Source organism: Pleurodeles waltl, chromosome 10 (assembly GCF_031143425.1).
Source record: "Pleurodeles waltl isolate 20211129_DDA chromosome 10, aPleWal1.hap1.20221129, whole genome shotgun sequence".
Classification (NCBI taxonomy): domain Eukaryota; kingdom Metazoa; phylum Chordata; class Amphibia; order Caudata; family Salamandridae; genus Pleurodeles; species Pleurodeles waltl.
In genome coordinates this window covers 65,600,121-65,626,609 of record NC_090449.1, presented here as the reverse complement: position 1 = coordinate 65,626,609, position 26,489 = coordinate 65,600,121, and the positions used below count along the sequence as shown (strand labels likewise).

At 46.4% G+C, this 26,489-nt stretch overlaps 1 protein-coding gene across 1 annotated transcript in view; it reads left to right on the top strand.

Annotated features, from left to right (window-relative positions):
- The first annotated feature begins 12,014 nt into the window (after window positions 1-12,014).
- Window positions 12,015-26,489, top strand: part of SCNN1G (sodium channel epithelial 1 subunit gamma) — a 74,557-nt gene continuing 60,082 nt past the window's right edge. The window contains exon 1 of the mRNA XM_069209672.1: window positions 12,015-12,252. The gene's annotated coding sequence lies outside the window, so the exon portion shown is untranslated. The remainder of the gene's footprint in view (window positions 12,253-26,489) is intronic.

Sequence of the window (26,489 nt, the reverse complement as noted above, 5' to 3'; positions counted from 1 at the left end):
GAAAGGCCCGGTTTTTTTTCGGGATCAGCATAACTACTCCTCCCTCTTTATTGTTGGCAGGGGAGCACAAAATATCGCTAATCCTGGATTTTCCGAACAATACCATTTCCCTGCGGGTAATTTTAGTTTCTTGTAATAGAATTACATCATCTTTAAGCTTCTACAGATAGTTCTCGATTTTCTTGTGTTTTACTGGTGGTTAAGACACTTAACTTTTAGGGAAATTAGTTTTAAGTTAATATCCAAGGGATTGTTCGTCGTGTGTATGTGTGAAAATGGTTATGAGTGGTATATGCAGAGTTTGAGAGTAGTATGTGCTGTGTGAATGATCATGATATATAGGGAGTATGATAGTGTGGAGGGTCTAAACAAACACGGTGTATGACCCTATTATTAAGCATATTAGCATAATCTGAGTCCAAGAAACCTCTCAAGGAATGTATGGCAGTGGAGTTTGTCGCCAAGAAAATGGTAGTAACTGAGAGCAAATCTGGGGTGTCAAGCCACAGGAATTAACCAATGCCTTATAAAAAAGACCCATAAAACATAACATGATATAAAGATTGAAAAGGAGCCATACCCTGCACCCTTCAATGTGAGGGAGTCGACAGCGGGATAGAACCCACCGCTGCAGCATCACAAGAAGAATAAAACAGGTCATGAAGTAGTAGGTCTGCAAACAAGAGGAACTTTGCAGTTGTACAAATCTAGAAATGGTATAAAGTTCAGCAATTAGGGACCATAATGGTCAACAACTAGTGGTGTATATCATAATATAAAGAGTTGATCAGGTCTAGGCAAGAGTTGAGTTCTATAGATCAGCGGTTCCCAACCTGTGGTCCGGGGATCCCTGGGGGTCCGTGAAGCCTACCCAGGGGGTCCGCGACAGCGTAGATAATTAAATAATACTGACAGATTAGGTCTCCATCTTTCAGTAATGGCTCTGTGGGGGGTCCCTGGATTCGAATTAAGATTCAGTGGGGATCCCCGGGTTTCAGTAATGATAAAGTGGGGTCCACAGAAGTCAAAAGGTTGGGAACCACTGCTATAGATGAGCGCTCTTCACACAGTCACATTTGTTAGAGTGGAGCACATCATTTGTACAGAATTAACTAATAACGGGTACAATGCTCATATAAGTAGATGCTTGATACATGATGTGGGGTTTACTATTGAAGTGAGGCCGGAATAAAACAGACTTTGGGTGCCTCGGAGTTACTGTTCTTGGTAAGGTGTAGGTAGCATCTCAATGAGGTACTAATCATGGTGGAGCATATGGATACCCAGTGTTATCCAATACCCTGATAGTTATCAATAACTAGTGTTGTGAGATGCCATAACCTAAAGCTAGAAAGTTTTCTGGTCTCCTCTGTAAATTTTGAGTCGTCTTGGGGAATAAATATTTTGTGGCCTTTCCACATTATGGGAGTCATTATGAACACAGCGGTAAACACTGCTGTGTTCATGCTGGCGGTCTTTACATAGACCACCATCCCCCTTGAGGGCCCGCCGGCCGAATAATATACATTCAGCTGGGCTGGCGGGCGTAAACATTGTTTCTGCCCACCGGCCCAGCAGAATGCAGGGCTGGGACAATGGCGACACATGGAGCCGTCGTCAATGCCTCAATGCGGCGGGTGCAGCAGCACCTGTCGCGCAGATCACTTCCTGTAAATCAGGCAGTAACCTGCGTGATGGGGCACTGCAAGAGGGCCCCTGCACTGCCCATGCCAACTGCATGGGCAGTGCAGGGTGCCCCCAGAGGGGCCCCGGAGCACCCCTTTCGCCAGCCTTTCCCTGGTATATTATCCGGAGAGCATCGCTGCCCTGTCAGATAATGTAATCCGTCATCGTCAGGCTGCCTGTCAGCGGTAGCCTGGCAGTGGCGGATGGCCGCCACAGGAGCCCTCCCTGTGTTAGTTATATGGCGGTTCAGACCGCTATGCCAATGGCAGTCTTTTCCGCTGCCTCCGGCATGGCAGTCTGAACCGCCGGGTTCGCAATGAGCTTCTATATGATTATTTTTGCATACATAACTGAGGATTAATTCTGTGTGATGATACCTTAGTGGCCGGCAGACAATTAGACATGTATTGACCTTGTATTGGGTTTGAATGATGGCACAGGATGTGTTCTTTCCAGCTCGAAGTCTTTTTTAAAGGATAGGTCTGTCATTTGTGGTATCCACATCTCTAAAAAGGCAATAGAGGATTCTGAAGAGTCTTTCAGTCCTTCTAGTATTCCAAAGATGTGCAGGTTCCCACTGAGATTTCCATCTTCCAACCCTGCCACATCCCTCTGTAGGGTCATAGTGATAATTTGTAGTTTCTGTATATCCTTTGATGAGAGGCTATTTTTGTCTTCTAGTGAGCTTGTTTGTGTTTTTGGCTCCTTCACTTTGGTGTTGATAACGTTAATGTCAGCTCTGATGGCACATAGTTCCTGTTGCATCATGTTGGTACTGGTTTTGGTGGATATAGTGCGGTTGTGCACCTCTGCTAGTTTTATAAGGATCTTGTCCATGGTGTTAATTATTTCCACTTTTCATTTAATGGGTGAGTCATGGAGTGGTGAATTCGCTTTGGAGCAATTGTTCCTGGGTTTGGTCTCTTTTTCTGCCATTTTGTTCGTCAGTTGAGGAGCGATATGAGGTGCATGCCAGATTTACTCTTTTAAAACTTAAGATCTCAAGAGCCAATTATCATCAGCTTATGTGGTGGAAGGTGGGTGTAAACAATGTTTTTGGGTCAAGTACAGGGGGAGCCCATTGCCCAAATGATGGCTGGTAAATCCATGTATGTAATGATGATTTGCTAAGCTTTGTGGGAAGTAGGAGAACCGGTAGGCACCGTGACATGCCAGGGGGGGTACCAAGTGAGGACATGCAAGTTGGGTAGTTAGCACTCCACTTAGCTGACTTCCGCCTGACTTAGGTAAGCTCACAGAGGACACTAGGAGCACAGTTGGGGTGAAGGAGTCAAAATCAGTAGGATTCCAAACCAGGATGGATAGTAGCTCTCTGCACCGGTCAACAGAAGTTCAGGAGTTCAAGAGTTTGGGGGGCTGACAGGAAGAGGTCTGTGATTAATCACGAAGGATATGCTTTTAGGCATTGTTTCTTTCAGGTGTTTCATTTTCCATAGATTATTTTCCCCCACTCAGTTCCATGACACATTCTGTGGCACAACCAAAGTCATAATCTACCCATGAATGCATTCTTTTTGTCAATTTACTATAATGCACTGCATTACTAAGGCCCATTGGTGAAAGACATTGTGGCAATCATGTTTTTAGGGTCGAGCCCACAAGCGCTCCATCCCTATTGTAATCTCTCTTTGGGCTTTTAACCACCCCCATGTCACGATTGTCACTTTCCTTGGTTCCTGGGTTTGCCTTTTAAAATCTGCTTGATTTCATTAGTGGAATGCATACGTCATACCTTTTCCGGTGTTTAGCCCTCCTCGAGCACACCAGCCAACTACTGAAAACATAGGAGGCTCCATGTTTTCAGCCCGATTTCTGCACTAATTTATATTTTTATTTTCCACGCAGCGCGATCGCGCTGGGTTTTACATAGCGCGATCGTGCTCATCTTTTTGGTTTTTAATTTCAGCATGACTGCACTGCGTTTTACATAGCGCAATCACACTAGTTTTTTTCCTTTCAATTTATGTGGCAAGAAAAGTCCGGTTAGGAGTTTACAACGCAAATAGCTCTAGCTTGAGCAAATGCCAGACCCGTTGCATTGCAAATGCTTGTTTTTAAATGTAATTGCCCAGGCTTGTTGACTATGGAAGTCGCTTATTGTAATCCTGCAAGAGCCTTGTGGTTCGTCGCTATTTTAAAGTCAGGCATAACAGTTTGAAGAGCTGAATAAAAACAATGGGCAGACTAAAGCACACCGATCTGGCGCATTAGAGCACAAGCATTAGACGGTCCATTAGGTAAGTGTTTAACTTGTGACACAGAGCTTACTTGAAAGGTACTGTTGTGGATCATCTTCGCTGTGCATCTGTGTTAGTTCAGGACATTGGCCATCTTGGATTTTGGGCTTTCTGGGTGCAATCAGAATTCCAATGTTCAAATCTGTCAGTTTTATTGCATGGGATGGTTCACAAACCACATTAATTCTTTCTTGCGATCCGTGGTGGTGGAAAAAAGGACCTCTTTGACAAAAGTAGTAACCCACTGACCTAGTTGCATTAATTGCACTTTGTGTATACATTCTTTGTAGCAGGCATATTAACCCTCTCGGCAGGGCCCGCTTTAGGGCTTTGCGAGTGGTGCGGCCGCACCGGGTGCTGACCTAGATTAAGGGGTGCGCTGTGTTTAGCAATAACTTAGGAAACATGAGATTTAAAAGTGCCTGCTGAAAAGTTTATTTTGCATCCAGCCTTCAGGAAACAATTAAAATGTCAAGATACCTTTTGTGGTTAATGTTCCTGCTAGGGAGAGAGATGGGAGTTTTGTCTAGCAGCAGCTTTGACTCAGTAGCGTAGAGGGTTAATCTGCCTGCTGCAAACAACAAAACTATGGCCCAGATTTATACTTTTTGCGCAAATGCATTTTTGCCGCAAAAAGTATAGCGCCGGCTTGCGCCATTCCACCGCACCAGCCGGGCGTCATATTAAAGGAATGGCACAAGCCATCGCTACACTTGGGCTAGCGTCTTAAAAAAAGACGCTAGCAGTGTGGGGTTGGCAGTAGGGAAGGAGGGGGTTGTGCGTCACAAAAATGACGCTAGCCTGGTTAGAGGCAAATAAAATACCTCTAACCAGACTAGCGCCATTTTCTGGTGCACAACCACCACAAACATGACTCCTGTCTTAGAAAAAACAGGAGTCATGCCCACCACTCCAATGGCCAGCACAGGGGACAAGTGTCCCCTGGGCATGGCTATTGCACCCTGTGCCATGCTGGGGGCCCCAAGTTAGGGCCCCCAATGGCAAAAAAAAAAAATACTTACCTGGACTTACCTGGGATTGGGTCCCCCATCCAGTGGTGTCCCTCTGGTGGGGGTTGGGGTGTTCCTGCGGTTTGGGGAGGGCACCTGTGGACCCATTCCATCATGTTTAACCATGGAAATAGGTTCACAGGTCCCCTGATGCCTGGTCTGACCCAGGCGTTAAATAATGGTGAAAAAGCAAGCTTTGCACCATTATTTAGCCACTCCTCCCACCTGTGCATCATTTTAGCAGGGGGAGATAAAAATGGGGCTATGGGGATAGCACCATTTTTTAGATGGGAACGCCTACCTTGCATCTCATTGACGCAAGGTAGATGCACGCATCCAAAAAATGGTGCAAACTCCTATATTTTAACATCAAAATATAAATATGGAGCTAGGTTTACATCAAATTTCCGTTAAAAAAATGACGCAAATTTAGTGCAACAGAAGTATAAATATGGGCCTATATTTTATGTAGATAGCTGAGTGGATTAGTAAAGACAGCCTATACAAATGCTTTAAAATAAATTAATGTTTGTGAAAGGGGGGCTGTGGAGAGATCAGGGGCACATTTGCCCGGTGGTAGTGAGTGAATCCGAGGAGGTGGTCATGGGGTGGAGGGTGCCAAAAAAGACTGTCGCACAGGGTGCCACCAGCGCTAAAGCCGGCCCTGCCTCTGCGCTACCTTAAACCTTCCACTAGAGAAAACTCTGATCTCTCAACCAGGCAAAACATTAATCACCAGAGTTATCTTGGCATATTTATTGTAGCCTGAAAATTGCTGGAGGCAAGGAACGCTGCAGCAGGTGCTTTTAAAACCATAATATGCCTGTGAACAAGGCGCCTTCAACCGAAGTCAGCACCGGTGCAGGGGAACTGTTGCAGGGCCCTAGAGCAGTTATTTGTAAATAAAAATGTGCCAGTAGCCAATGCTTTGCAAGCACGGAATACCGAGGCTGTATCTCTTTAATTCATTTACAGCAGCCCCATCCCCTTCAACGCAGTCTTGCAGCTTTCAGCTTTTTTGATGCTTTTTCGACTTCCTCTTACTCCCATATGTGTCTTTTGCTCACAGTAATTGCCTGATGCAGAAAAATAAGTGCCAGCCCCCAAAATTAAGTGCCGGTGCCCCCACCGGCAGGTACAGGCTCAAATTAGGCACTGCCCTAGAGCTAATAAACTTGCGACATCTTTTACCCTATATATTTTATTCTCCACGAATGTCACTGTCATTTAATGCGTTGCATGCATTGTATTGTTATTATACGTTTTCAAGGGTCTTCATATCCTTAATGGGCTATAGGTATCAGTGCCATGCGGGTTGTTTAGTTGGACGGTTGCTGGGCCTTATAAGTTTGATCAGGTGGTAAATGGAGTACCTAAAAAAGGACAACAGGGGGCGTTATAGAATTAAAGTCGCTTCGAGGGTACACCGATTTTATCGGTAGATTAGATTGTAGCGCTTTACCGATATCTGGAGTCACGAAGCCTGGTTACGGCCAGCAGGTGTCGCTGTGAAACTAAAGTCCAATCTCTAGATAATTCGTTAGAGGTCGTCAGATAGCTCAGGCGGTTGAGGCACTTCTTACTTTTGTGAGCTAGGTGTTGTTGCGGAGATTCCAGCAGGGTTGAGTCAGGCTTGTGTTATTTCTAACGCGATCATAGAATGTAGCTTTTTAAACATGGTGTAACGGTGTGAGTCTGAATCGCGGGGTATTTGCAGCTCATCGACTTTAAGATTTATCTCGCTGTAAACAGGTCGCCTTTTGTCTCAGTTAGTTATTTCGAAATCCACGAGTTACAAGTGATCAGTCATCTGCGGAGATTCGTGACTTGCGCATTGCTGTTTTCAAGTCACTGAAAAAACTGCTATTGTGGAGGCGGTGTCAAAGTACAGAACGTTTCAGGAATGCAGAGACAGCAGGTTCGGCAGGCCTAGAAATACTGATTGTACAGGACACACCTTTTTCCTTCTGCATTCTGGTACTTGTAGTACTGATGTGCAAAACTCGAATACACGTACCAGGATGTAAATGAATGCCTTGGTCAGAAGGACCACACATATCCATGCGCCTCGGTTGCCTTTTAAGAGACTTCTCATTACGCATCTGTTTTTGTGGACAGTATTCACTTCTTTTAAGCACCAGTTTTACTGGTCAGTGTTTAAACAGTATTCTTGCACAGTTTTATAATGAAACATTTCAATTTCGAATTAATCGAATGTTTTCTTCAGGATTTTTAACAAGTAGATTATAGAGCCCTTTGGAACATGTATTGTGCACATCATCTTATCAGCTAAGTTAATTGAGGCTATGAAGCGTCCCAAATATCTGTCATTCACACAAGGAATGTCTACGCTAAGGTCTGCATCCGGGGCAAAGTATGCCTAAACCACTTTGGGGTGATTGGTTTTGCTCGGAGTGACATACTAAAGGCATCGATAGGGCCAATATTTAGTGCAATAAAAAAGAGATAGACAGCAACCAGGCATGCATGCATTCACACAGCACTCCTGCAAACATTCGATTTCATTAATTCAAGCTGACAGCAACCAGCCATGCATGCATTCACACAGCACTCCTGCAAACATTCGATTTCACTACCACAAGCTGACAGACTGAAACCAGGCATTCAGGCATTCACACAGCACTCCTGCAAACGTGCGATTTCATTAATTCAAGCTGACTGGCAGTAACCAGGCATGCATGCATTCACACAGCACTCCTCCAGCAAACATTTGATTTCACTACTTTAAGATGACAGATAGCAACCAGGCATGCATGCGTTCCCCCAGCGCTCCTGCAAACATTCTATTTCATTGATTCAAGCTGACAGACAGCAACCAGTCATGCATGCATTCCCACAGCACTCCTGCAAACATTCGATTTCACTACTTCAAGCTGACAGACTGAAACCAGGCATGCATGCATTCACACAGCACTCCTGCAAACATTCGATTTCACTACTTCAAGCTGACAGACTGAAACCAGGCATGCATGCATTCACACAGCACTCCTGCAAACATTCGATTTCACTACTTCAAGCTGACAGACAGTAACCAGGCATGCATGCATTCACACAGCACTCCTCCAACAAACATTCGATTTCACTGCTTCAAGCTGACAGACTGAAACCAGGCATGCATGGATTCCCACAGCACTCCTGCAAACATTCGATTTCACTACTTCAAGCTGACAGACTGAAACCAGGCATGCATGCATTCACACAGCACTCCTGCAAACATTCGATTTCACTACTTCAAGCTGACAGACAGTAACCAGGCATGCATGCATTCACACAGCACTCCTCCAACAAACATTCGATTTCACTGCTTCAAGCTGACAGACAGCAACGAGGCACATTCGATTTCAGTGCTTCAAGCAGACAGACAGCAACCAGGTACTCATGCATTCACACAGCACTCCAGCAAACATTCGATTTCATTAATCCAAGCTGACAGACAGAAACCAGGAATGCATGCATTTACACAGCACTCCAGCAAACATTCGATTTCATTAATCCAAGTTGACAGACAGAAACCAGGCATGCGTGCATTCCACACAGCACTCCTGCAAACATTCGATATTTCACCATGGGGTGGTGTGCATTAATGAAACACGTCATAATGTCCAGCAGGGGGCTCTAGTGGCCTTTATAAATGGGAAGCATGTGATGTACAGTAGGGGACTCATGTGGACAATGGGCCCCCTCTAGATCGCTCGGCGATGTACCCATGGCAGTGCTCTGTTGATGCGCCTCATAAAAGTACTGGGTGAAAGGCCTCGGAGCGCTATGTGTTCTACTGATCGAGAGCACAGCTGCATGCAGGCAGAAACAGCCAATCTCCTCACCTCATTGGGATGTTTCATAGGTGCACTTTCAGAGCTGCCTTTAAGACAAGTGACATTTTAGATAACCAGCATTGGCAAAGCAAAAAGACGAGCGTTTGTGGCGTATTGACTTTGTCAATGACTTTGGGCGATGCTGTGCAACATTGTCAAAAGAAATGAGGGCGATGACGTTGCTGTGTGATAAAAAAACATGTACAGAGGAAATTATAACAAAATACGCGAGGGAGCTTGAAACCATGTGCTGCCGCTTTACGATTAAACGCTGATAATGACTAACACTGCAGTAGTCAAGGGGCAGAGTAGCCATTCCAAGAAGCGGCTGCCAAGATCCTGTAGCGCGCGTGCCTACAGGCTTTGCCTTCAAGGTAGCTTTGGATTCCGTCCACAGCTGGCTTGCCTGCACGCGCTCGGGTGCAGGGCCGGCTTTAGGGCTGTGAGGGCCAGTGGGCCCGCACTGGGCGCTGACGTGGGTGGGGGCACTGACCTGGAGGGCGGGCGGGAGCGGATCGAGGCGCTGTGTTTAGAAACAATCTGCGATTTGAAAGCACCTGTGCATTCAGCTTTCAGACACCAATAAAAAGATCAGCAGAACTCTTGTGATTAATGTTCCTGCTAGAGAGAGAGATCAGACTTTTGTCCAATGGCAGTTTTGACTCCTCATAAAATAGCCCAACGGGTTAACGTGCCTGCTGCAGAGAACTGATCTGTATTTTATGTGGATAGCTGAGTGGATTATTAAAGCCAGCCTTTGCCAGGGCTTTAAAACAAATGCAATGTATGTGAGAGGGGCTATGGGGAGATAAGGGGCACATTTGGCAGGTGGTAGTGTGGGACTATGAGGAGGAGGTGATGAGGGGAAGTGGGCACCAAAAAAGATTGTCGCACGGGGAGCCATCAGCTAGAGTCGGCCCTGCTCGGGTGTTAGCTTCCTGCTGGCATGGTCAGTACACCCCCGAAGTGCAACCTTATAAAGTCAATGTTTTGACAGCACAAAGAAAATATTTGTAGCTATCATTGTTGGAATTCAATATGACCTACTGCCTCTGGGACGCAGGATGAGCCAGAAAGCTGCCAGTGTGCCAATGAATTTCATTGTTTACCCCTGTTTGTCGCTGTTCATAAAGAAAGCCTTTGTTCTTGGCAGACTGAAGCAGTTCTGTAACTTTACTTGTGATGTTTCACAGATATTTCAGGCATGCAAGTAAATTAAAACACTTTACACAGCCCATCACGAATGAACTCCAGGGCATTATTTAGTGTGATTTTTCATAGTCACAAGGCTATCATGCAATGGCCGGCCACTGAGTTACTTTCTGAGAGCAGTGAAGGGATAGGTAATGTCTTCCAGTTCTTGGAGCGCCCGTGTGACGGCGACGCATGGGAGGGTGCGGTGGACAGACAAAATAGTACCTTCAGCACGTCAGGAGCAGTGGACTGATTAAGTTGAATCAATCTGTGCTTGGTCCCTGCTCCACAAAAAAGCATTGGAAGTGATGTTTTGGCTGCAGTGGCCAATTAGGATGGCTGCAAACATGAGTGATGCTGAAGCAGACCAATGGCAAGGAATGGGCGGGCTCCAAGCCCTCTCTGTAAACAATAGTCTCTCACAGGCTTGACCCTGAAAATAGAAAGTAACTGAACGATTTGGCCCATTTTTTCAAAATTCTACTAGGGAAAACCCTCCTGCCCCATATTCCACTAGAAGAAGTTTCTCTGACTCACTCCAGTCAGTGAGTTCACCAGCCACCACTGGCCCCATGTGTGTCATGAGTGAGTACTCTGGCCTTTGACAATAGATGGTGGCTCAGGCTCTTGTAACTGAGGGGCAGGGTCGAGGTAGATGGGCCATGGACTTGTGTTGAGCTCAGAAGGCAGTGCTGTAGTCCAGAGCTGGGTGGTGCTGTGGCCTTGGATGCATCAGCAGGCTTTGCAGGGCTAGGTCAGTGTGTGGTGTGTGGAATTGTAGTAGGTCAGCGGGCGGTGGTATTGTTCAGGGCTGGGTCAGTAGGTGGTGCTGTGGAATTGGTGTGGGTCAGCGGGAGGTGGTATTGTGCAGGGCTGGGTCAGTAGGTGGTGCTGTGGAATTGGAGAGGGTTATTAGGTGGTGCTGATGCCCAGGGTGAGTCAGTATGTCTTGCTCTTGAACTCATGGGTCAGCAGGTTGTGCTGTTGTCCAGAGCTGGCTTGTTATGTGGTGCAGTAGATTTGCAGTGAATCCACATGTGCTGCTCTTAACATGTGTTGCTCTTAAAATGCAGCTGGTCGACAGGCAGGGTCGGCGTGGGGTTAAAATAGGGCCGGGCACCAAAATAAAAGTGCCCCAATTACAGTGGCAGCTCACAGCATGCAGAAGGGGTGGGACAGCCCACAGGGGGGATAGGGAAATAAAAATTAAATTAATTGAAAAAAAATAAAAATAAACACTTACCTTCCCGCCGCCATGCCACACTGTGCCCTGCTACTCTTCTCTCTCAGCCTGCCTTGTGGCCTATCCTGATGCTGCTCAGAGCTGCTCAACTGCGTTGCTGGGCTGGAGAGAGCCCTGTGCGCATGTGTGTTTGGCCAGCCCAAGACACATGCGCACTGAAGGGGAGTGTTGTGCATTCCCCCTCTCTGCTCGTCACCCCATGGCCCAACCCCTTTTACTAAAACACAATAATAAACATAGTTTATTATAATTTGTAGTAAAAGGTTTGCAGCTGCTGCAGGGTGCCGCTGCTCCTCTGCACTAATGAAAGAGCCACCCATGCCCAATTAGCGAAGCAGAAAACTAAAAAAGTTGTACTATCAGTGAAATCAACAGTAAAAGCCAGCTCACAATTTCTAAAAATTCCGGCCCACACAAATCTGTCAGACCAGCCCATCCTGCACTGCCTGATTGCCTCATAGGCCAGTCCGACCCTGTCAGGGGGTAGATCTGTATACCTAGGTAGGGCTGTGGACTTAGTCGGTTAGTGGTTCTGTTGTGTAGGGCTTGGTGGGTAGGGGGTGCTGCTAGGCAGGGCTGGGTCTTTTCGTGATGTTTGGAATTGACTGGGTCAACAGGCAGTGTGCTGTCATTAGGTGGCGCCATGGTACCGGAGAGGGCCTGTTGCTGCTGTTATCCGTGCTTTGGCCGGTAGGTGGCGCTGTCGAGCCGCTTTCTTTGCACAACGAGGCTGAGCGTCCAATGTTAGTTGTTTTGCCTGAGGGCAGTGAGGTAAGGAGCAGGGGAAGGCGTCCTTGACGGGCACTTATCCTCTCAGAGCATCAGAGACAAGAGAGGAGGCAGCAGCGGCCGGGGACCTCTCCAGGAGACAGCCTTAAAGCACATCCCAGAGTCAGGATCTCACAAGCGCTCATTGACAAGCCCCCAAACCCCCCTGCGACCCCAGGCACTCACCTGTGCCCCCAGGCACCCACCCCCTGACGGCGCACAGGCCACCTTTATCCCAGGACCTTGAACATACACAGGTGAGACCTCGAGATGTGAGCGCTTAATATGTGCCTAGAGGCGCGAGGGGAGAGGTAACTGCTTCTAAGCGCTTCAAACTGTGACAAACAGGGGTACCAAGGCAAAGAGGAAAAAAGTATGTGCCCAGGATCACGCGCTGCGTGTGGAAATTGGGATTAGGACTCCGATCTCCCGGTCTGTCCATGACACTGCTGGTACTCGAGCACATCTCCCTCTCCAGACACGAGCGATGTACATGTTTAAGTTAAAATAGTTTTTACGTCAGTATTAATTTGAAACAAAAAGAGTATTTTCCAGGGAGCTCTGATGTGTTAGCGCTGAAATCATTTTACAGTGGTAGATGTTTGTTGTATTCCTTGTGGTACTTATTCTATATTTCTGAAAGTACACCTTATTCGGCTAACTTTAGTAAATAATCATCTACGAACTCCCCCTCCGCCCCCCCCAAAATAATCACACAACACGAGCGGGTACTAACGTGCACTCCTTATTTTTGGCTTTGTTTATGGGCTGCATTTCATTCTACTTTGTTGGATCAACTGGAGTGAAATTAAATTAAATATGAAGTTAGAGTCTGGAGTGAAAATTCACATTTTTGAAAATGCTTTCCGAGTTCACCCTTCTTCCCTTTATATTAGTTGTTTTCGTTGGCGTGGCAAGAATGTACCAATCACACCCCCCACCATCACACACACAAACACCCACCCACACACACACCCGCGCGCCCCCTCCGGCCCACGATGGGGGCTTGGGGCAGTCAGCTTCATGGCACTGTTTTGCAGGAAGTTCACTTCCTCTGAGAAGTGTGCTCCTCGCTGTGGGGTTTCTCTGCGCTAAGGACCCTGTGCACAAAGACATGATTCGATGTACATACTCTGTGCAGTGCTTTAAATGGGCCGGTACTGTCCGGTACTGAGTACCAGCACTTTTTTTATTTTGCGAGGGAGAGTACCTGCACTTCTCAAGAAAAACGTAATACTTTTGTGCCGGCATTTCTCGGAAACAAGCAGGTACTCTGGTACAAAGTACCTGTACTTCTGTTTCTCCATTTCAAGCACTGCTCTGTGCACGAGGTCATGTTTAGATGTATATAGGCTGTGCACGAGAAGCCGTTTAAATGTGTATAGGACATGTTGAAATGTATATAGACTGGGCACGAGGGCATCTTTAGAAGTGTGCAGGCGGGGCACAAGGGCATGTCACGAGAACCCGTTTAGATGTATATTAATGCCTGGCACGAGGCCATGTTTAGGTGTATATAGGCTGGACACGAGGACATGTTCAGATGTAGATAGGCTGTGCACGAGAAGCCGTTTTGATGTATATAGGACATGTTGAAATGTATATAGACTGTGCACGAGGACATCTTTAGAAGTATGTAGGCTGGGCACAAGGGCAGGTCACGAGAACCCGTTTAGATGTATATAAATGCCGGGCACGAGGCCATGTTTAGATGTATATAGGCTGGGCACGAGACCATGTTTAGATGTATATAGACTGGGCACGAGGACATGTTGAGATGTATATAGGATTGGCACGAGGACACGTTTAGATGTAGATAAATGCCTGGCCCGAGGCCATGTTGATGCGCATATAGGCTGGGCACGAGGACATGTTTAGGTGTATATAGGCTGTGCACGAGGACCCGTTTAGATGTATATAGGACGTGTCGAGATGTATATAGGCTGGGTACGAGGGCATCTTTAGAAGTATATAGGCTGGGCACAAGGGCATGTCACGAGAAACCGTTTAGGTGTATATAAATGCCTGGCCCGAGGCCATGTTTAGGTGTATATAGGCTGGGCACGAGGACATGTTTAGATGTATATAGGCTGTGCACGAGGACCCCTTTAGATGTATAGAGGACGTGCTGAGATGTATAAAGGCTGGGTACGAGGGCATCTTTAGAAGTATATAGGCTGTGCACAAGGGCATGCCACGAGAACCCGTTTAGATGTATATAAATGCCTGGCCCGAGGCCATGTTTAGGTGTATATAGGCTGGGCACGAGGACATGTTTAGATGTATATAGGCTGTGCACGAGGACCCCTTTAGATGTATAGAGGACGTGTTGAGATGTATAAAGGCTGGGTACGAGGGCATCTTTAGAAGTATATAGGCTGTGCACAAGGGCATGCCACGAGAACCCGTTTAGATGTATATAAATGCGGGGCACGAGGCCATGTTTAGATGTATATAGGCTGGGCACGAGGCCATGTTTAGATGTATAGGGTGCTTAAACAAATGGCATTAGCACAGGCTGATGATCTTACAAGGATGAGCCGGTTAATGCACTTTGGATTTGAGCACGTGACCTACATCCGGTTATTATCAGCAGGCCCTCAACCAGCTCAGCTATACCCTATGCGTGACCAGAGAACAGAAAAGGCGAGTTTTATATCAATATAAAGGCGACCATATAAGTGCTTTAACAAGGCGCTTCGTTCATTCACGTGCTTATAAGGTACGTGCATTCGCAATAATCACAAAAGGAATCATATAAAAAGGTGCGGTGATGGAAGGCAAAGGCCTGTGACCCGAGGTCGAGGGTATCCTTAGAGCCCACATCGAAACCTGAAGACCAAGCGGCTAGACGGAGCGCGAGGAGCTATACAAAACCTCACACCACTGGGGCGAACACAGCAGCACATCAGCTCGTTTTTACCCGACCGCTTGTCCTAATGTCTATCCTCATCCACTTTCCAAGCACCATCATGTTTTGTAAGGGTCGGGGACATCGTGATCAACGGTTCCCAGTTTATTTATCAAAACATTTCCATGCATCGCTTTCACGAAGCGCTTTAGTAGAGCAGAGAGAATAATGGTTACTTTAAGGAGCATTGAGAAGCGATTTAAATCCAGCTGGCGGGGAATTCCCAAGAAAGACAGCAGATCAGAACACCACTGAAGTGAAACTTCGCGCCAGATTAACGCACAGCAATCCCCAAACTTCGAGGCGCTAGAGAACAGAACCTAATGCAAGAGGGGACGCGTGGACAAGGAGGAAGTACCAGGCAGGGACATCTGGGAGGACGAGCTGGGACAAACAGATGGGTAACACAACTATCTCTACTGGCGCATTCACCAACCAGCAAGTTTAAGGTCACAATGGTCGATTGACTCTTTGAAATCTTTATAAGAATTATGACACTGAAACAGATTGTCAGGAATATTTTTTTAACACAAGCGAAAAAGCCCGTTCACCGTTTCTCCTGGCTTAAAAGAAGGGGTGTGCATTACATGGGTATATTCATCTTTTGGGTCACAGCCTGTAGCGTTCTGGACAGGTGGGGTTTACGGGTGACCCTGAAATTGTGCGGTTCCGCAGCTGCTTCGTTGTTCACACGGTTGCAGAGTTGCCGCATTTGGAGCACAAGTCACAATCTTCAGCAAGATCTGGTCATTTCATCAGTCCCGCTTTATTTCTTGTTCACCCAGGACAGACATCAGCACACGGGCCGCATGGGGATTCGAGACGAGGTTGCAGATACTACACACGCACCGCACCCCCCAACTTTTTCACTTTTTCTTACCTCCTCCTTCACACCTTTATCTAGAGGAAATCACATGTAGAAAACAAAAATGAAATTCGTTTACAACTTCTGGGGAAAGATACTTTATCTGCAATAGAACAGGCCTCAGTCAAACATCACAGTAGGGATTCTGTGGCACGTATTCTGGTTTTCCCCAGGGAGACAAAAATAACTTCTAAATGATAACACAAAGTGGTGTTTCTCCCTCTCAATGCAACGTAGACTATTAATTGGTCCTGCATCACACTCTACTTTTTATCAGCTGAATGTCTGCATCATTTTCGCCCCGATTTTTTTTTTTTACTTTTGTTTTTTGGCAGCAGATGTCTGCCTCTCCTCAAGAAAAAAAAGTAAAAAAATCCCAATGTTCTCTTGAACACACTGGGATCTCTTTTACGTCATTTTTACACCAATAAGGGCCTCATTTATTAAAAAGGGGTGCATGGTAGTACTGCACCAAAACTGGCAGTGCCGTGCTGCATCACTTCAGAAAAGCTGGGATGCGCCGTATTATGGCGCACCCCTGCGATTGCCCTAGTGATAGTAGTAAAATTATGTGCCAGCGCCAATGCAGGCACCCGTGCTCGATAGTTCAAGGATGTCTGCGTTGCAGGGAATGATTGCCCATGTGCAGGAAGTGTCCCTTGCTGCACATAATCATTAATGCCGCTTTGGTAGTTCTATGTGTGCTGCGGAGTAACAAATCGTCAGCATTTAATGATTGTTTGTGTGCAGGAAGAGCCACCTTCCTGCACATCAACAATCATTCATGGCGTTTTGCTCTTCGTATTTGTGCTGCAGAATGCAGCACACACAGGAAAAGCAAAAACAAGGAGAAATACAATTATTTCTTCTCCTAGCGCCATTCTAACGCCACCCCTGGGGTGGTGTTAGTTTTTGGTGCTACCTCAGATTTGCCCTTCTTGTAAATCTGGGGCGCCATCAAAATGCAACAGCTGTTGCGGTGGAACGCCAACTGCAACATCCATTCCACGCCCCTCTGCTGCAAAAAACGTTGTCGGAGGGGCCATATTTACAAGGTGGCGTTACGCCACGCAAGGTGGGTTATCGTCGCCTTGTAAATATGGAAAATGGCACAGTACCACCAAATCGTAGCAAAAAGTGATGTTCCGGTGGTGCTAGGGCCTCTAATTTGAGGCCCTAAACATGCTAAACTGTGATACTGGTTGGGAAATAATACCACAGAACATGACACATACATTGCATTTGATTCAAATGCTAAAGCATCAACCACTGGACACATAATTTAGAAAATCACGGCACAGCTTCAGCTTCTGTCTCGTGACGTAAGGCCCTGTGGCCCGGGCGAGAGGCCATGTAGGCCAGGTATCGTCTGCAAGCTCTGCAGTATTTTCTTGACAAAACACAAAACATAACGTGACTCACAAATGAAACCATCCACAAAAAATAAACAATCCTTGTAAAGGTTAGTAACATGCATGGAAGGAGCTCTGTTTCGGTTCACTGGCTGGTTCAAGAACTGTCCGTGCCGCTGGTGATATCAAGTGATAGTGGTACTGTGGACGGAAATACACGTCTTACTGGAGTTTGTGCTCATTGTGGGAGCATATACAAGTCTATATTGTGGGAATAAATACATCACTTTATTCTGGGACTAAATGCATGTCCTTATTGTGGGAACATATGCAAGCCTTTATTGTGGGAATAAATACACCACTTTATTGTGGGAATACATGTCCTTATTGTGGGAGCATGTACAAATCTTCATTGTGGGAATAAATGCACCTATTTATTGAGGGAATACATACACCTCTTTATTGTGTGAATAAATGCATGTCCTTATTGTGAGAGCATATACAAGCCTTCATTGAGGGAATAAATACAGCACTTTATTGTGGGAATAAATACACCTCTTTATTTAGGGAATACATGCATTTTATTATTGTGGGAGTATATACAAGTCTTACTGCGGGGAAAATACATGTCTTCATAATAAGAACAGACCCTTTCCCTCAACAAACGCATTTATTGAGTGGACAACTAGTGTCCTGCATAGAATAAAAAAAATGCACTTCCAGTACCACTCCAAACTCTAAGAAATGTATTTCAGAAAAACCTTAAAGTGATATTGCGTGGCACTTTGAACCCCAAAGATGTATGCACTAGGTAAATACTAAAGAAAAATACGTTTTATAATTCATAAAAAAACAGATGTCCTTTGCGTCAGCCATCCATACACTTATGACACTAGAAAGATCTCACAATATTTAAATCATTTTACTTCCACTCATTCCTAATCAACCAAACATTGTGCAGATTACATCCATAAGGGTTTGTATATGTTCCCACAATAAGGGCATTGCGTTGTAGTGAGCACATCTGGACGAGGTATTGTAACACAGAATAAACGTGTTTTGCCTCATATCGCGACATATTCATTTCCATGACATCTTACATATTTCGCCTTCTTGAAGGAGCTCTTTGGATCCCCTGGTTTGACCCTGAGGTGACCCATCATTCTTGTATGTGGAGTCAGTTCACCAAAGCCATGACTGCTGAGACCAAAGGTAACAAGGGCAGTGCCAGGGGTATTGAAGAGCAAGCCAAGGGTAACAGCTTCTACTGATAGACACTCGTGCCCTGGTACCTTACGGAGGAGGCTGGCGCATGTCGCCCAGGAGCCTGGCACAAGGCTGCGCTCCATTTCTCCAACCTCGTTTTAATCTCTTAATACCAGGGTGGATTACAGTGGATCATCTCTGATGAAAGTCTTTTTTCGCTGTTCAAGCCTTGCCTTTAATCAGTAGTGCCTTGGCTCTGCCAGGCAGTGCGCCTGGATACTGATGTGACAACCACACCTAAACCGGGTTTTCTATGTTTTATTTAGTAATGGCATTTATAGCGCCAACCCCTAGGGGCAAGGGCATCTGAGCGCTGTACGCACGTGGACGTCAATTTCCCGAAGTGCCAGGTGTATCGAAAGTACTATTACACACGGTTTGACCAGCGATGGCATCACAAGGATGACCCCATCCCATCCCTAATTGCTTCTTGGGTCTCTCTTCACCCCCCAAGACCATGAGTAGCAAGGACACTGCCATGGGTAGTGAAAGACGAGCCTAGGGGATTACCTGTTACACCGGCTACCCCTTATTGACAAAAAGGTACTTAGTAATACTTCAACACACGAGAATTGACAAATAAATGACAAAAATTCAGTGTGTCCCATCCAAAGAGTTAAAATAAACCTTTAGTACTGGGGTGTCCAGATTAGGTCCAGGAGGATTGGATGCACACCAGATTATCAGAATAGGAACTGACTATGTCACTAATTTCCATTTAGGTTCATTGTATTTAAATACATTTATTTAAGGACCCTAAAACCTGGCATGGGTCCGGCCATTCCACATTAGAGATACCAGTATAGGTTCTGGCAGGGTCTGGGGTCTCCAACCTTTCCTGCGAAAAGAGCTTCTGGGGTTAAATTAAGATCACCCTGATCGACTGATATTGTTAGAGTTGCAGTGGTGACCACAGCAGAGAAGATCACATTAGTGGCCACCAAAGCAAGATTACAAGCAGTGATCGCCTCAGTGCACCAGGCACGGTTGTCAGCATTAATGGCAAAAAAGGTTTGTCATTGTTGAATACCTCCACATCGGTGATACATAACAGTGCTAGGTCGCCCCAACTCTGCATGATTCATCATTCAAATATATTTTGGAAATTCGACCATTTTTCTCCAGACGTCAGTTTATGACTTCTGAAAATACACGTGTTCGTCTCGAATGCACACATTTCTATTTTGGTATACACATATTAATTTAAACAAGCAAATGCTTCAAGTTTAGTAGGTCTGTCTGCACGCAGAAAGCTACTCAAAGGTAGCTGGAGAGCTACCAGTTGCTCAGGAGCTACTCACAGTAGAAGCCTGATCTAGATGCATGTCAAAGTTTCAGGAAAAACGTTGACTTTGTAAATTAATTATACTTATATTCAAACTAACTTTACTTATCTGGATGTCTGGAGAATGTGGTATGGATCTATTATCCTGGGCCACATTGCACACACTGGTGTGAAGTGGAACCTAGCAATGTGCTGAACAAAACAGAATAAATACAAAGTAAGGATACCTGACCATGATTATAGATAGAGAGAAATTCAGCACCTCAAAGGCAAGGGGGATGGGGCAGCAGGACCCAGAAATGCTATATTTGCATAACCACAATGCTTTGCAAAATCATGCACTTCAGTTTTCAGTCCCCACAAAAATAACTTACACATGTATTGTAGTGTATTCATTTGCACATGTAAAACATTATTATTGTCATGGAATGGCCAGATCACCCTCACCCTCAGTTTGATAGGTGTCAGTGCATGTTAATCTGTAACCCCTTTTTTGGGGGGGGGCTGGAGAGCTTAAAGTCAGGCTCTCCATTTGGACCAATAACATTGACCCAGTGCATTGTGGTGTCGGAAACAGTGGACATGCACTTTATTAAAAAAATCTGTGAGTACGATAACGTAAAAGCTTCCTTTAAGTAATTCTCCCAGAAATTGATACGCTTACATCTAAACTTCCTGACAAACCATTCAAATTAGCACATATATCGCTAAAATGGCGAAAATAACTCCTCCATCTTCCTGGAATGGTGGAAATATGGTTGTGACATTGAGGAGGTATACATTATGGAACAGATAACATATAGACAGACTCCTGGCTCAGTGCCTACCGAGGCTACCAAGCTCCTAAGGGGTATTGCCCCCTCATTGAAACATTTAGCTGTTTGAGACAGCTTTGACTGAGTAGGCGCTATAAAAATCCCTAAGCTAAAATTGATCAGCATGGATTTTGAGAAGCATGAAGAAGAAAAACTGATACCAAATGTCAAATTTCTGGCCCCAAAAATGCAAAGGTGGACAAGTGGGCAGAATAATTAGTTACTTACAATAATGTTTTAACCCTGAGATCTTGTCAGGCGTGAAGTCAGCTCAGGGCATTCAAGGTGAGGCGCAGTAGACTGTTCACCAGCTGCAGAATAAAGCGGTTTAGTTGGTTTAACAGGTTCTGACTCCATCAGGGCTGCCTCGGATTTCCATCCTTCTGCGGATGATTAAATGATGTCATTCACTTACGTGGCCATAACAACTTAGATCTCAGCACCAATCAACAGTTTACTTTGTGTAGGCAAACATAAAGACAAAGTGAGACAAAGGACTCCACATGTCATCCCTGGTTTTGTTCTGGAACTATCTCTTCTAGAACATTCTTCCAGCATTAAACCACCTGACATCTTTGGCGCCCAAGTTGTCTACCACACTCAGGGTGTCACCAGCTGTCTGAGTCCGGTCACACGAGGGAAGAGCGCCCAGCGCTGTATAACGAGGCACATCCTGGGAGGAGAGGGCAGGGCCCTTGCACCCCGAGGCGGCTGCACATGGGCTGAAACTGACAAACATCCCGTCAGGCATTCTTCCAGGACGTGCCTCCCTGGAAGGGGCAGGCCCGGGTTCAGATTTCAACAGTTCTGGTCTGTCTTTTCGTCCATTGTTTCTCTGAAAAGCGCATCCCACTCCCACGACTGAATCTTCTCAGTGAGTACCACACCTGGACCAGCAGTGTGTCCTACAACTGCAACGGCACAGTGTGTCCTCCGCCTGGATCAGCACTATTCCCTACAATTTGATGCGATCATTGAGTCCCACATCTGGATCAGCACTGTGTGCCGCACAACAGCATCAGCAGTGAGTTCTATAGTTGGATCAGAGCAGTGAGTCCAACTGCTGGATCAAGACAGTGTGTCCCGGGGCACTGTGTGTCCCCCACCTGGATCAGCAGTATGTCCTGCAATTTCATCAGAGCGGTGAGTCCCACATCTGGATCAGCACTGTGTGCCCCACAGCAGCATCAGCAGTGTGTTCTATAGTTGGATCAGAGCAGTGAGTCCCACTGCTGGATCAAGACAGTGTGTCCCGGGGCCGTGTCCCACCTGGATCAGCAGCATGTCCTGCAATTTCATCAGAGCGGTGAGTCCCACATCTGGATCAGCGCGCGGTGTTCACCAGTTTCACCAGCACAGTGTGTCCTACAACTGGATCAGCAGTCTGTTCCCTCCAGCTGGATCAGCAGCGTGTTCTACTGTTTGATCAGAGCAGTGAGCCTCACAGCTGGATCAGCACAGGGAGTCATACAACTGGATGAGAGCAGTGAGTCCCACAGCTGGATCAGTACAGTGTGTCCAATAAATGGATCTGAGCAGTGAGTCCTACAGCTGGATCAGCAGCGTGTTCTGCTGTTTCAGAGCAGTGAGCCCCACAGCTGGATCAGTACAGTGTGTCCTATAAATGGATCAGAGCAGTGAGTTCTACATCGGGGTCAGCAGAGTGACCCACAATTGGATCAAAGCACTGAATCCCGCAGCAAGAACCACCCAGTGATTCCCACAGCTCAAAGCCTCACAGTCAGTCAGCACAGCATTCTCTACAGAAGGAGGAATATAGTGAGTCCCACAAGTGATGCAGTACAGTGTGTTCTATTCGTAGGTCAACAGTGTGGCCAGTGTATCCTAAAGATGGATTAGAACATGTAGTTGTCTCACAAATTGATTAGTACAATGTAGGTGTGCCCCATAACCACACGGCGCAGCATGATTTATGAAAGGATAAAAACACTGAGTTCACACAGCAAGTCCCACAGCTGGAGCAGCGCAGTGAACCCACAACTGGATCCTAACAGCTAGAGACCCATGGCTGGAACCTAATCTACACAGTGACTCGCACAGCTGGATTAGAACAATGCTTCTGATGACTGGAACTACACAGCAAGTCCCACAGCTGGACCAGCACAGTGTGGCCATTGCATGCTTCACCACAGTGAGCCAAACATCTTGGTCAACACTGCGTGTCCTGTGTCTACATGGGCACAATGGGCCTGAGGGGGTTAATCCGTCCCAAATGTGCCGTATATCCCGCCCACCGTATTACGAGTTCCATAGGATGTAATGGACTCGTAATACGGCGGGCGGGATATCCGTCACATTTGGGACAGATTAACCCCCTCCGCCAAAGTTGTAATCAAGCCCAGTGTGTCTTACAACTTCATCAGGATAGTGGGTTCCACAGCCCGAAGGGCACAGTGAGTCACGTAAGTGCATCAGCACAGGGTTATCCGAGTGTCCTCTGCAAGGATCAGCACAGTGTCCTCTCCAAGGATCAGCACAGAGTGTCCTTTCCAAGGATTAGCACAGTGTCCTCTCCAAGGAGCAGCACAGTGTGTCCTCTGCAAGGATCAGCACAGAGTGTCCTCTCCAAGGATCAGCACAGTGTCCTCTCCATGGATCAGCACAGTGTGTCCTCTCCAAGGATCAGCACAGTGTGTCCTCTCCAAGGGTCAGCACAGAGTTACGTCTGCAAGGATCAGCACAGTGTGTCCTCTGAAGGAGCAGCACAGCGTCCTCTCCAAGGAGCAGCACAGTGTCCTCTCCAAGGAACAGCACAGAGTGTCCTCTGAAGGAGCAGCACAGTGTCCTCTCCATGGATCAGCACAGTGTCCTCTCCATGGATCAGCACAGTGTCCTCTGCAAGGAGCAGCACAGTGTCCTCTGCAAGGAGCAGCACAGTGCCCTCTTCAAGGAGCAGCACAGTGTCCTCTTCAAGGATCAGCACAGAGTGTCCTCTCCAAGGAGCAGCACAGTGTCCTCTGCAAGGAGCAACACAGTGTGTCCTCTGCAAGGAGCAGCACAGTGTCCTCTCCATGGATCAGCACAGAGTGTCCTCTCCAAGGATTAGCACAGTGTCCTCTCCATGGATCAGAACAGAGTGTCCTCTCCAAGGATTAGCACAGAGTGTCCTCTCCAAGGATCAGCACAGTGTCCTCTCCATGGATCAGCACAGTGTGTCCTCTGCATTGATCAGCACAGTGTGTCCTCTGCATTGATCAGCACAGTGTGTCCTCTGCAAGGATCAGCACAGAGTGTCCTCTGCAAGGAGCAGCACAGTGTCCTCTCCATGGATCAGCACAGAGTGTCCTCTCCAAGGGGCAGCACAGTGTCCTCTGCAAGGAGCAACACAGTGTGTCCTCTGCAAGGAGCAGCACAGTGTGCTCTCCATGGATCAGCACAGAGTGTCCTCTCCAAGGATTAGCACAGTGTCCTCTCCATGGATCAGCACAGAGTGTCCTCTCCAAGGATTAGCACAGTATGTCTTCTGCAAGGAGCAGCACAGTGTCCTCTCCAAGGATCGGCACAGAGTGTCCTCTGCATTGATCAGCACAGTGTGTCCTCTGCATTGATCAGCGTAGAGCATCCCATAGCTGGTTCAGCACTTTTCATCCTATGCCTTGATAAGCAAGGTGTATCCTGTGCATTGATCAGGACAGAGTCTCTCACAGCTAAATCAATTCAGTGTCTCCTACAACTGGATCAGCTCTGTGGGTCTCACCACAGCACCAGCCTAGCATGGCCCACAGCTCTATCAGCACAGTGCGTCCCCTGGATGGGCTGACATGGTGTCTCTCACAGCTGGATCAGTGCAGTAGCTCCGACAACCAGATAAGCATGGTGGCTTCCACCACAGCACCAGATCAGTATGACCCACAGCTCGATCAGCAAGTGTTTCTCACAGTTGCATCCACACAAAGTGTCCCATGGATGGGTGTACATGATGCCGCCCACAGCTACATCAGTGCTGTGTCTGCTAAACCTATGTCCTTCACCACACCTCACCGGCCCTTCAAGTGCTCCACTGGCTTGCCATTGCCCCATGCTGACCTTTCAAGACACAATGCATTACCCACTACACCCTCCATGCCAAAGGCCCAGCTTACATCCAAGTAAAGCACCAGAGATGGTCACAGAAGAGAACCATCCACTCTGGACAGGCGCCCTAGCTGACTATTACTCCTTACGAGGAGACATGCATCACCAGCATCTAGTTCTCCGTGCAAGAAGCAAAGCTAGGAGCTCTCCTGCAACAAAGAAAATAAACATTGAATGGCTACCTGGATTCCAAGAAGGAAGTGAAGGCCTAGTCTTTCTAAGATGTTTCCACAGCAAGCAGAAAGGATCCTCTCCTATCGGTAGGTGTGGATGGACAATACAAACATTAGGATGGGGCTGGCCCAAAACCCTACCAATGGTAGACACAACCACATGTGTAACTACCCCTGACTCTTCCCTAGGCATAACCACAGCTGCACATTCACAGTGATCCAGATTAGCAGCTCGCCACTTACACATGACACTCACACATAGGCTACACTCTATTCACACATTTTATCTTTTCAAACAAGAACTATTGTCAATCTCAAAAGCCCTTTTTCTTAGTCCTTTTGCTTCACTACATGCCAAAGCACAGCATCAAAAAAATCATAAAGCAGCAGCACACTTGTCCTCACACACAACCTCAAAACACCACTGACAAAGTCCACATTGCAAACAACACTTCTTTCCCCCAAAGCCTCCTGTGGAGGAGTGTGCTACCCATCCAACAAATTTCTCTCACACCTCCTCAGGGTATGAAGTGTGTATAAATGCGACTACAATACCAAAACTGCAGCACTCAAGTCCACATTTACAAAACAGCTGGCACTTTTGTTTTAGTTAAGAGCAGAAAAAGTATCACCTTAAACACAACTAACAGATCCTGACCACAGGATCCTGGCCGTCAGATCTGGATTCCTGCCAGTGAGTTGGCATCTGTGGCATTCCTGGTAGTTTAAGTGTTGGGTTGGGTGGCATCACGAGTTTTCCTCGGAGAGGGGAGCAGAGTGGACATGTGGAACCTAGTGGGTACCCACAAAGTCATAACTTTGTGGCTGTTCATCAACATTTTCCATGTTTTTTCAGATCCATATTGCCCACCTTCATTGACTGAAAAAATAAGTCCCACACGGTAACAATTATCAAGAGAAGCGAAATAAATTTAAGTTCAATTTCTTTACTCCTTACGCCTAATACTAATGGCATATGCTCAACTGGGAGGAATTTCACCAGTTAAGGTTTGGCATCATCACAAAAATCTATGAAAGTCCTAGATTTTTTGTTGCCTAGATTTAGGAAATGTGTGAATTAAAAAAAAACAGTAGTAACTTCATGAAAATTGTAAGCGTACACCTCTTAATCGTAAACTTCCTGTTCACTAAAAAGTTAAGATTGCCCCAAAGTTCTCTAAAAAGTTAAGACTTCCTTAAAATAGGGCAGTGCCCCTCTATAACTGGCGACCTGCAAACAATGAAAAGCTGTTTTTTTCTCTGAGGCGAGGGAACCAGGAGGTAGCAGGTTGAGCCTGTCTAATGAAGAGCTACACCTCTCCAGGTCTTCAAATACCACCCAGGGTTGGAATCATTTCCCACAAAAGTAATCTTTGTCGCAGTTATGCCAAGAAAGCAATTATCTCTATGAAAGTTACCTCCTAGCATTACATGGCATGCTGTCAGCACAGATTAGAGCACACAGCTATGGGTGACTGCTGCGCAATCCTGAGGTCAGCCTGCACAGGCCAGTTATAGGATAAATCATCAAACTGAGATTTCAGCCAACGTAAATAAATATTTGAAAAGCCATTCGTTTTGGTATTTATATAGTGTAAGTTTTGCTCTAGAAATAGGGATGAAGGGTTTTACAGGTCGAGCATAGCAGAGCGGGAGCCCTGCTTTTCGACCTGTTGTAATCGACTCTGTAGGCTTTAACCACGCCCATCTCATGCCCATCACTTTAATGCAT